Here is a 12,103-nt window from a genome sequence, read left to right on the forward strand (position 1 = left end):
TGGTGCAATACTTGATTTAAATCCTTAATTTGGCTATAGTAATCCAAGAAGCTTGAGATTACCTAGACTTTTCTTAGTTGTTAAAATGGTTAGAGAAGCTCATAACAATTTCCTTAGTCAAAGTCATAATTTCCATTAAGCATGTAATTAGTGAAAGTAAACTAGCATTAAGAACCAAAAAGTCACCAAATCCAAGAGGGGTTAAATGCTTTTACCGCCATGTTGGAGGAAATGTTTTTATGATTATGTGAAGCAAAAACAACACAAAAATCATTTGTTGCTTGCTAATTTGAGGATCCTTTACTTAATCAAGAAATTAGCCAACTAATGACCACAAACACATTTAAACGCATGAACTAAAACATACAAGTAGTGATAAGATGTTAAAACACAAAACATTCCCATAAAGATTTAAGAACATGTGCATGGATTCTTCAACATTCAACAAATAGTCAAAGGATTTCACCAAAAGTCAACCAATATTAGTTTAGCCAAGCATGACTAAACTCAAAGAAACAAAGTTAGAGAGGATTGTACCAAACATTTTACAATAATCAAGAGGTGAAAAGAAGATGTTCTTGAGGTGTTCTTGGCCTTCAATAGTGTTCCAAACTCCAGAGAGAAAGTGTCAAAATCGAACATCCAAGATAAGGCTGAAGAGGCACACCAACCTTCCCAATATAGAGCTCTAAATAAAATACCGAATTTGCCCTTGTCAGGAATGCATGCGGGCCGCGGGGAATCTTACGCGGGCCGCGTGACTATGACGGAGTTTTTGGGCTCCTTCAAGATTTGGGCCCCCACAACTATTCCATTGGCCCAGTTCGAGTCTAATCAGCTTCTAGCCTATTTTTCTTCAATATTTCTTCAATTTGAGCCCAATTTGACTTTTCCAAATCCTCCAAAGCTCTCGTAAATGCCCGATCATTAATCCCCACATACTTGAAAATCTCCCGCATCTCGCAAATTTAAAGTTTAATTCTTCCAACCCTTCAAATAGTTGACAATCCCACTCCATGCATCACCTCCATCGCTATCAAACCCAAAATCTTTGTTTTCCTCCAAGTCCAAATGCTTCCAAAAGATCCCGCACATTCCCGCTCCGCTAGTCTCCTTAAAATCTGCAATTAAGCTCACAACTATCGAAAGTACCCGAAAGTGGTCATAAGATAAAAAAAAGGAAAATATGCATGGAAATTATCTAAATTGTGAATTAAATATGCTAAAATAAACTATAAAAAGAAGTAAATAAAATAATGTTATCAAATCACCCCAAGCTTAAACCTCACTTGTCCTCAAGTAAGACAAGACTAAAATGAACTCAGGATGAACTATCCTAAGGAAAATAAAAAGAACGGATAGAACCGTGGAACCTGATCACCATTAGTCAACATGGTCAGAACTGATCTGGCTATTATCTCATTACTTTTTCATCCGATGACAATAGGACCATAAACCACATCCATGACAACTCCTTTAGGTGAGTAAGAAGGGATGAGCAATCACAACCCAATGGAACATGCATACAATGAAGAACATCTGTAGTAGGGACAAAGCAGCTGGATGGGCTCGTGTGGAGCTCTTCTTTTAAGTGTACACTCTGATCTCACGTCTGCCAGCTACTCTCATGTGTAATTGGGTTTAATCGCTCAGGCACTATTGTAGGAATCGGTTCACTTAGTGTTGGCCCAAACCTCCCGTAGTATCCGACTCGACAATATCCCTAACATCACCAATTTGCGAAAAACAACTCGATCTATATACAATAAAACAAGCCTATACAAATGAAAATCAAATGTCGGGTGACCAAAATGTTGGAAAATTTGTTCAATAATTGAGTCGGTCACCTATTTAAGATAGTTGCAGCTGGAAATTCGCATGCTATTCATTTTCTCCTTCTTTTTCTTTTTCTTTCTTTTTTTTTTGTTTTTTGATAAACTTGAAGGTAATGTGTAACACCCATAAAATTCAAGCCAAATTTAAACTTTTTAATACATTTTAAAACCATTAAGTTATTACAGTTTGTTTTCAAAATGGTTCAGAAATCAGAGTATCCCCATAATCAATCATGAAAATATGAGGAGGTGCACGATCACGCCTTCGCCTTCCCGCGATAATCAGAAATACCTAAAATGAAATCAACAATTGTAAGCCCGAAGCTTAGTGAGTTTCCCCAAAATACCAACGCCATACAAACATAACCATATCATATAACCAATACATAACAACATGCATAATGAGTTATCGGCCTGACTGGACCGCCTCACAGGCCTTCAATCTATCTGGATTGCTCTTCGAGCCTTCGGCACGTTTGTACCGCCACGCAGGGCCTACAGCCTATCTGAACCGCTCGTCGGGTATGTTGGCCTACAACACAAAGCAGGACCGCCTCAACACAACCCCCAATCAAACAAACATGTGCACATAAATATCATACGCTAGCTAATTTCATATAACAGTCAAACCAATCTAACAGATCACCAATCATAGCAACATCCCAATAACTGGGACACAGACCTATCCAGTAAAATAGCATCATCCTATAACCAGGACAATCATGTGCACATAAACATCATATAACACTAACATACATATATAACAGTCAAACCGATCTAACAAATCACAAAACATAGCAACAATCCTATAACCAGGATATCGACCTAACATGTTACTAACATAGCGCCATCCTATATACCAGGATACCGACCCAACCAGGTCACTAAAGCATAGCATATCACCATCCTAACTACCAGGATATATGTAACACCGTAAATTTCAAAACAATTTTTCGCATTTTATAAAATCATAATTCATTTAGTATTCATAAAAACATCAGTGTTTGAAACTCAAATCTATAACATATAAAAAAAAATCTCAAGATCTCATAACATAAAAATCCCGTGTGTGTACTGATTAGGCCGGCGCCTTCCCGTGATCATCACTAGTACCTGAAACAAATAACACCAAACACTGTAAGCACAAAGCTTAGTGAGTTCCCCAAAATACCACACATAGCACATATTAGCCACTCGAGGCTATAACTCTGTGGGTCCGTGGACCCTACTCTGTGAACCCTCTGGTTCTAACTCTGTGAACCTTCCAGTTCCAACTCTATAAACATGCACAACATAAATCACATAGAAATAATGCAGTACAACACATAACATACATATAGCATACAAATACTCTGTCACATAACTCTGATTACCTACTCAAGGTAGAGTATAGTGAGAAGACTCACCTCACGTATCTCGATAACTCGCAAATCCCTGAAATCACTAGTGCTCGATCTCCTGAGCTATAGTCCTCCTATAACACAATACATCTCTAATTAACACTTTCCCAACTAAGGTTGACTAACCCTATCAAGTCAACACTATAGTCCTCCTATAGCAAGTCAAGGAAGCTCAAATAGAGGCCTTGAAACCCGAAAACGTGACAGGTGAGACCCTTAGGGGAATGGACAAGAACTTAGAAATCAAGAGTGACGGAGCACGCTACCTCATGAACCGAATCTGGACACCCAAGTTTGGTGGATTCAAAGAGGTAGTTATGAGCGAGGCACACATGACTCCATACTCCGTACACCCAGGGTCAGACAAGATGTATCTAGATCTCAAGCAACTCTACTGGTGGCCAAACATGAAAGCGGAGATTGCTACCTATGTGAGCAAGTGTTTGACTTGCGCCAAGATAAAAATAGAACACCAGAAACCCTCAGGTCTACTCCAACAACTTGAAATACCTGAGTGGAAATGGGAGCAGATTTCCATGGACTTCATAACAAAACTGCCCAAAACTCAGGGTGGCCAAGATACTATTTGGGTGATCGTCGACAGATTAACCAAGTCCGCTCATTTCTTACCGATCAAGGAAACTGATAAGATGGAAAAACTATCAAGAACCTACATCTGGGAGATCGTACGACTTCATGGAGTGCTGATGTCCATCATCTCAGATAGAGACAGCAGATTCACTTCCAGATTCTGGCAATCATTGCAAAAATCCATGGGAACAAGGTTGGATATGAGTACAGTATACCACCCACAAACTGATGGACAAAGTGAGAGAACAATCCAAACCTTGGAAGACATGTTGCGAGCATGTGTAATCGACTTTGGTAAAGCATGGGATGTTCCCTTACCTTTGGTCGAGTTCTCTTATAACAATAGTTATCATACTAGTATCAAGACTGCTCCATTTGAAGCCCTTTACGGCCGTAAGTGCAGATCACCTCTATACTGGACAGAAGTGGGCGACACGCAATTGGCAAAAGGTCTAGTCCCTGATAGCACCCTCACTGGCCCAGAGATCATCAGAGAAACGACTGAAAAGATCGTGCAAATACGAGAACAACTGAAATCCTCAAGGGATAGGCAAAAGAGCTATGCCGACAAAAGACGTAAACCCTTGGAATTTCAGATTGGCGACCGTGTACTACTGAAGGTCTCACCCTGGAAGGGCATAATACGCTTTGGAAAACGTGGGAAGCTAAATCCTAGGTACATTGGACCCTTCGAAATCATTTCAAGAGTTGGTCCAGTGGCCTACAAACTCCGACTTCCAATCGAGCTTAACAAAGTACATACAATATTCCACGTATCGAACCTGAAAAAGTGTTTGTCCGACGAAACACTTGTAATTCCACTCGATGAAATCGAACTAAATGAAAATCTTAACTTTGTGGAAGAACCCGTCGAGATCATGGATAGGGAAGTTAAGCGAACTAAACAGAGTCGCATTCCAATAGTAAAGGTTCGTTGGAATGCTAAGCGAGGACCTGAATTCACATGGGAACGAGAAGATCAAATGCAACAGAAGTATCCACACCTCTTCCTCAGCCCCTAAAACTTTTCTTTTGTATTAAAATTTCGGGACGAAATTCCCTCTAACGGGGGGATGATGTAACAACCCGTCATTTTAGGTCATTGAAAATCGAGTCTTGTAACCTCTTTGAAAAAGTAATTAGAATATCATCGAAAAATGAAATATTCAAAAGCTCTGTTTGGAGTACGCTATGTAGTAGATATCGTCTTAAGGTTTCCAAGCATATAAAGAACACTAAAATCCGAGTTATAACGAAGAATTTATGACCATTCTAAGTTTTCCGACAAAAATCGGCAATACGAAGTTACGTAAAAACGCAAAGTTTCAATAAAATACTTTTTGACCTTAGGTGTCTAAATGAAAGTCATAGATATCGTTAAACTGCAAACGTACATTAAAAGAACGCCCAAAACGGACATCGCATGAAAAAGTTATGAATTATTAACGAATTTTCTTACCCCGACCTTTTAAAAATAAGTAATAAAAATAATTTCGGAATTTGCCGACGGAATCTAAACAAAAGTTGTAAATCTTAGTCTCACCTACGTGTGGATATAAAGAACGTCGAAAACGGAGTTCGTATGAAGGAGATATGAATTTTAGAAGTTTATTAATTAAAATAAATATAAATTTAATTATAAACTCTTGGTAATATCCGAAAGGAGTCAGCAGATAGGGCCGAAGTACGCCCTGCGTACCCTCGTACGCCCCGCGTACTCAAATCCAAGGCCCTGGTTCGTCCACGTCGCCCCCTATGCGAGCTACGCCCCGTCCCATCCGAACTCCGGGGCAATCGAGGACTCGGTCATGCATGACGCACGGGTACCCCCCGTGTACGCCCGTACGCCCCGCGTACCGAGGCCTCTCAGCCCCTATAAAAGGGATGCGAGGGTTTCGGGAAAACTTGCTCATTTCCTCTCGTTCTTCTTGCGTTTTGCCTCGTTTTCCGTGCCCGTGCTAACCCGAAGCCCTGGTCTTTTTGCCCAGGTCCCGAAGATCGTTTTTACTCCCGAGATTCCCGAGAATCCCGAGAAAAATCCGTTTCCCGAGACGAAATTCTGCCCGGTTTCCATCTCGCTTTCTTCAAACCTTCAGGTGAGTTCATACCCCTACAAACACACTTTAAATACGTTTTAAATGCTTTTTATACTCTTTTAGGGGGAGAATACAAGTAAACATACGGTTATTATCGTGTATTTCATAAAATTTCACTTTACTCGTTTTTATCAAATGAATCACTTGTGATTTATTACTACTATGTGAAAAATCTTGTCATACTTTGCATGCACTAGATTTATACAAAGTATTTAGTAATTCCAAAGTATCCTTCGTTGCTAAACCGTTTTAATACATTTTAAAAAAAAAACTTATGATTTATGCATTGTCAAAACTTTGTGAGAAAGGATGATCCTTGCATACAAAACTATTACTTTAATACAGACTTAGTTGAGAATCCGTGAGACATGTACATCTTCAAATACTGCCTTTTTGCTAGAAGGTATCGCTACAAGTCCTGTCTATAACCAGAGTCTCCCGTTCGGAGAACGTGTCAAATGTGTATAGATCTATACGGGAAGTCATGATCCCGCGCTCTGACTGTTAGCTACAGTCCGTCCTTTGGGGTGACAGTTTTTCATAACGCTACGACGCCTGAAGAACGTCGCTACAGGCATATTATGTTTAGCATGGTTATAAAACTCATCGAATATACAATTATTATAGTACTTATGATTGATGAATGAGTAGTTATTAAAACTATTCTTCATCTAACAAACTGAAATCTTCTAATAGGTTTTATTATATAAATCTATGCTTCAACCTTCTAAAGCATGTCTTTTGCTTTCGGTTTTTAGTCTGGGACATTAGGCTAAGTATTACTTTAGGAAAATATGGGATTTTCCCTGTATACAAAACAAACAACTAATAGGAAAATAAGGGATTTTCTTGATTCAACTATCTATATTATTCAATACATATATTCTCATGCATTTCACACTTTTATAAGAAAATAAGGGATTTTCTTGGAAAACATACACTCAATTTGGAATGGTATACAAACTTTCTAAACCACTTATGAACTCACCAACTTAATTGTTGACACTTTCTCTTTGAAATAACTTGTATTCTCAGGGAACCGCTAAGCAGGTTTGGAAATCAACTTTTGGGGATTAACGCGCTAGCGTTAATTACTTCTTTTGAAAGATGTTTATGCATTTATCTTTTGAGAATGTAATGAATACAATGATGTAAACATTTTTAAAACCTTTATATATGTATGGTGGTGTGTACTTTCCTTTCTATGAACTGTTATGATACTGAATATGACGTCCTCCGCCCCCGAACGTTTCCGCCGTTCTGGTTTGGGGGTGTGACATCAGTAGACACGTGCTTAGGGATAACATCGCCCTCTCGTGGAACATCCTGGTAATCACCGTAACAGACTCAGTACCCTGCTTGAGGGTCAGAAACTCATGGGCCAAACGCTCCCTCTCCACCTGGGGAACGTACTCATCTCGGAACATGGCAGTGAACCTCTCCCAGGTCACTACCGCAAGCTCAGCAGGCGTAAAGTGCGCTGTCACAAACTTCCACCAGTCCTTCGCTCCCAAGCGAAGCTGGTTCAGCGCGAACCGGACTCTCAAATGCTCAGGAGACGAGCAAGTAAAGAAACACCCCTCTATGTCTGAAATCCATCTCATAGCCGCCACCGGGTCCTGGTTCCCGTCAAACTCCGACGGTTTTGTGTTGCTGAACTCTCGGAACAGCAACGCATCACCACCCTGCGGCCTCGCGGCGGCAATAGCTGCGGTGGCCGCTGCAACAGCAGCCTCAGAAAGAGCAGCAATCTCTGGTATATCTGCCCTGATGGCCGCAGCCACCTCCTCATGGATGATCCGGCGGATCTCCTCATCACTGGCCCCACTGCTCTCAGGCATAAGATGTGTCCTCACCATGATCTACCTCTGAAATACAACATACGATAAATTAGAATCCATTCGAGCATACTCACACTAGACAACTCATCCCTCCTTGATCCTTGGCATTCCAAAGATTCTTACTTGGGCTGTACACCGCCCCGGTACTTTCAGTAATACGGGTCCAATACTACTGTCCACACCGTATCAGAATACACCCCAAGTCCTCCTCTTCGGATCCCAAGTTCCAAGTACCCTATTATGCATAATCCACTCTCTAACAGATCTCTCATAAGCTCCTCGCTGCTACCTACTCACTCTCAAGCATCTCATAGCAGCTCACCTCTCCCTAGGCTAAGGCATCACAAATCAGGCCACTCTAGTCCTAATAGGAGTACCTAGCCTACTCTAGCATGAGAATACATCATATGAATATCATAACACATAATATGAGGGTATCTTGGGAAATCACCGTTCGGGCGCGGACTGATCGTACACACGACTCTGCTCCGCGTTTTCCAAAATCTTTACTTTTTTGAAAATATTTCTCAAATCCTCAGTTTGATTTCAAATACGCCCGAAGGTGTACTCGAATCCCTAAAACCAAGGCTCTGATACCAACTTGTAACACTGTAAATTTCAAAACAATTTTTCGCATTTTATAAAATCACAATTCATTTAGTATTCATGAAAACAGCAGTGTTTGAAACTCAAATCCATAACATATAAAAAAAATCCCAAGATCTGATAACATAAAAATCTCGTGTGTGTACTGATCAGGCCGGCGCCTTCCCGCGGTCATCACTAGTACCTGAAACAAATAACACCAAACACTGTAAGCACAAAGCTTAGTGAGTTCCCCAAAATACCACACATAGTACATATTATCCACTCGAGGCTATAACTCTATGGGTTCGTGGACCCTACTCTGTGAACCCTCTGGTTCTAACTCTGTCAACCTTCCGGTTCCAACTCTATAAACATGCACAACATAAATCACATAGAAATAATGCAGTACAACACATAACATACATATAACATACAAATACTCTATCACATAACTTTGATTACCTACTCAAGTTAGAGTATAATGAGAAGACTCACCTCGCGTATCTCGATAACTCACAAATCCCTAAAATCAGTAGTGCTCGATCTCCCGAGCTATAGTCCTCCTATAACACAATACATCTCTAATTAACACTTTCCCAACTAAGGTTGACTAACCCTATCAAGTCAACACTGGTCAACTCCGGTCAACGGTCAACGGTCAACTCAACTCGCCGAGTCTGACGTGGACTCGCCGAGTCTCTACGGGGACCCGATTCCTCTAAGTCCCTTCCGACTCACCGAGTCACTCACCCGACTTGGTTACTCAAACCCTGGTTCGAAATTACTGAACAACCCACACCAACTCGTCGAGTGCATTCCATGCACAACCCCAAACGACCTTCTGAGGTCAGATCTGCTTCACTAACTCATAGATCCAGTCCTTCCAAGCTTATTCAACACGTAAAGTTCATGTCTTGGCGCTCATAACACACCTAATGACTCATAAATGGTGCTCTGACCTCAAGCACAAAGACCCCAATCCAAAACCTCCATGGATGCATAAAAAGCTTGGCTAAAGGGACACTCTGGACCTCCAAGGGTCCAAATCCAGAACCTAACTCGCTTAAGGGACCAAGGAAGCACTAGATCTAGCCACAAAAGGGCTCAATAAGCCCTAAATAAACATGAACATCACCATAACAGAGAATGGTTCGAAAAATAGTACCTCAAACGTGATGTTCTGGACCTCAGATCTTCAGGAAGTTGATCCTCTTGTTTCCCCTTGGATATTGCTTCCTTTCCCTTGCTAGATAACACCTCCAAGGTCAACAATGGCTCCTTATCTCACTCCAAACGCTCAAGCTCACTAGGGTTTCACTCTGGCGACTGGTGAGCACAAATGACGGCCATCAGGCCCTTGAAATAGACCCCAAACCCGAGAAATTAGGGTTTCATTAAACAACGCAGACTCGCCGAGTCCACCAATGTGACTCGTCGAGTCCGGTCATTAATCCGGGTGAGAAATCGCGTCTCTACTCGGCGAGTCTTCGCACCAACTCGCCGAGTTCTTCCACAAAACTCAAAATAAAATGAATAAATATAATACCTGAAATTCTAGATGTTACAATATAAATCAATAACCATAACATACAATAATCCGAATACAATCCATAAAGGGCCGGCTTGGTGCCTTAGACCCTGTTGATATAGTGAGGAGAACTCACCTGGCACTGCTGAAGTCCCGCACGTACGCTCTAGCTGCTGATTGACAGATTCCCGAACTGTCAACATCAAACAACACCCAATTAATAATTGGGTTCCAAGCTCAAAGTCCAACTCACACTACAAAAGCCCAAAGGTCAAGTAATGGGCCAAGGCCCAACATATGGCCCAATATTCTAAATTGGGCCCAAGTCCTCACATGGGCCTTATCCTAAAGCCCATCTAATTACTTTGGTCCATTAACTTGTTCTTGGATGGTCCATCAATAATCTAACCATCAAAACCCTATAGGAAGGCCCAAGTGAAATTAGAGTTTCACATAAAATGACAACTAGGGTTAAGTGTTTCTCACTTAACCCATTAAGGACTTAATCCATTAAGTCCCTCACTTTACTAAATAAGTCATATGGTGTGTTTGGGCTTAATACACAATTCCTTTCCAATCGCCCAAATGTGGGTCCCGATAAGTCCAAGCCCATAATCCCAAAATTAGGGTTTTCACATGAAATGATGATTAGGGTTAAGTGTTTCTTACTTAACCCATTAAGGATTTAATCCAATAATGACTCAATCTGACAAGGACTTAATCCATTAAGTCCATTATTGCCATAGATTAATTTTCAATGATTATTATTTAATATCTCAAGTTATTAAATAATTCTTATGTGTGTGTGCCGATCGATTTCCACAATTTAGGGTTTTATGCTATTAGGGTTTTCCAACCCAATACTAGTTCATTAGTCCATTGGTTGGGACTTTAGGTTACATTGGGCCTTATTGGGCCCATTAGGGTTTTAGTATATCAATTATGGTTTCCTTGGGCCCATTAGGGCTTTATTGGGCTCACTTTGGCCAAGCATTCCCCAAACGAGTCAATCACAACAAAGCAAGCACACCGCCACCCGACACGGCGGCAGGAGGCGGCAGCCACCACCTCACAGTGGTGGTTAGGGTTTCTTTTCATTAACACAAATTCTAGTTACACTTTACAAAGGCTGAATTTCAAATAAACACACACACAACCACTAAGAAACACACACCCATGGTGGTGCATGGCGGCAGCCACCACCTCACGGAGGTGGTGGTGGTTGCTCTTGGTTTTTCCCAGCCAACAAATCCTTACACAACAAAACCATACACCTACATGCTCTTTATTTGCTCAAGAGGTCCATCCACCATCCCCCGGCGGCTCACGACGGCGACAACAACACCAAAACGATAGTAGCAGCGACGACGACGACGATAGCCACCACCTCGCTGTGGTGGCGTCGTTTCCACCTGATCCCAACCCAGAAGCACATCCACTCACACGATTACACACCGGACTTGAGTCCAAACACAGCCACCTCTGCGGTGGTGCCTAAAAATCGGGGAAAATGAAGAAGCAACCCCTCCCGATGGCGAAACCCGACTCCCGTCGTCTTTCACGACGACCTTCTGTTTACCCTCGACCTCCGGTAACGAGGTGGTGATGGCGATGCTCGAACCCAACCGGCAGAGACGTAATCCTCCCTGCCCGCGACTGAAATGGCACACCCCATCGATTTTCGTCTTCAGCCTCCACTAAAAGATGACGGCAGTGGTTGTTGACATGGCGGTGGCTATGGTGGTTCTGACTTCGACGCCAGCGATGCAGCAATGGATCCGAGCTTGCGGTGGTTCACCATTAACGGCGACTAGAGAGGGGGGGGGGGTGTAAGGATGGTGAAGTTGGCGGCTGAAGTATTAAGGTAGGGTTAGGGTTTTAGGTGGTGACGGGTAAAGATATTAAATACCCGATCCATTGAACAAATTTCCATAATAACACATTTAGTCCCTCTCTTCCTTTTTTTTTCAAAACAAAACCCTAATTTACCCTTTAAACCCTTGTTTCTAATAATCCTTTTCATTACAAGTCCAACATTTACAAGACAACCCCTCCCTTTAAAAAATATTCTCAATTTATGATCTTCTTTATTTAGGTTTTATACTGACATATCAATTTGTTTTCTGCTAGCATATCATCCGCAAAGACATTCCTCAAGCATAAAATATCAGGATTTGAGCCCTTGAACTGACTTTTCGAACCCTTACATTATAGAAAGCCTGAT

Source organism: Lactuca serriola, chromosome 5 (genome assembly GCF_051521515.1).
Source record: "Lactuca serriola cultivar US96UC23 chromosome 5, Lser_US96UC23_V15, whole genome shotgun sequence".
NCBI classification, from domain to species: domain Eukaryota; kingdom Viridiplantae; phylum Streptophyta; class Magnoliopsida; order Asterales; family Asteraceae; genus Lactuca; species Lactuca serriola.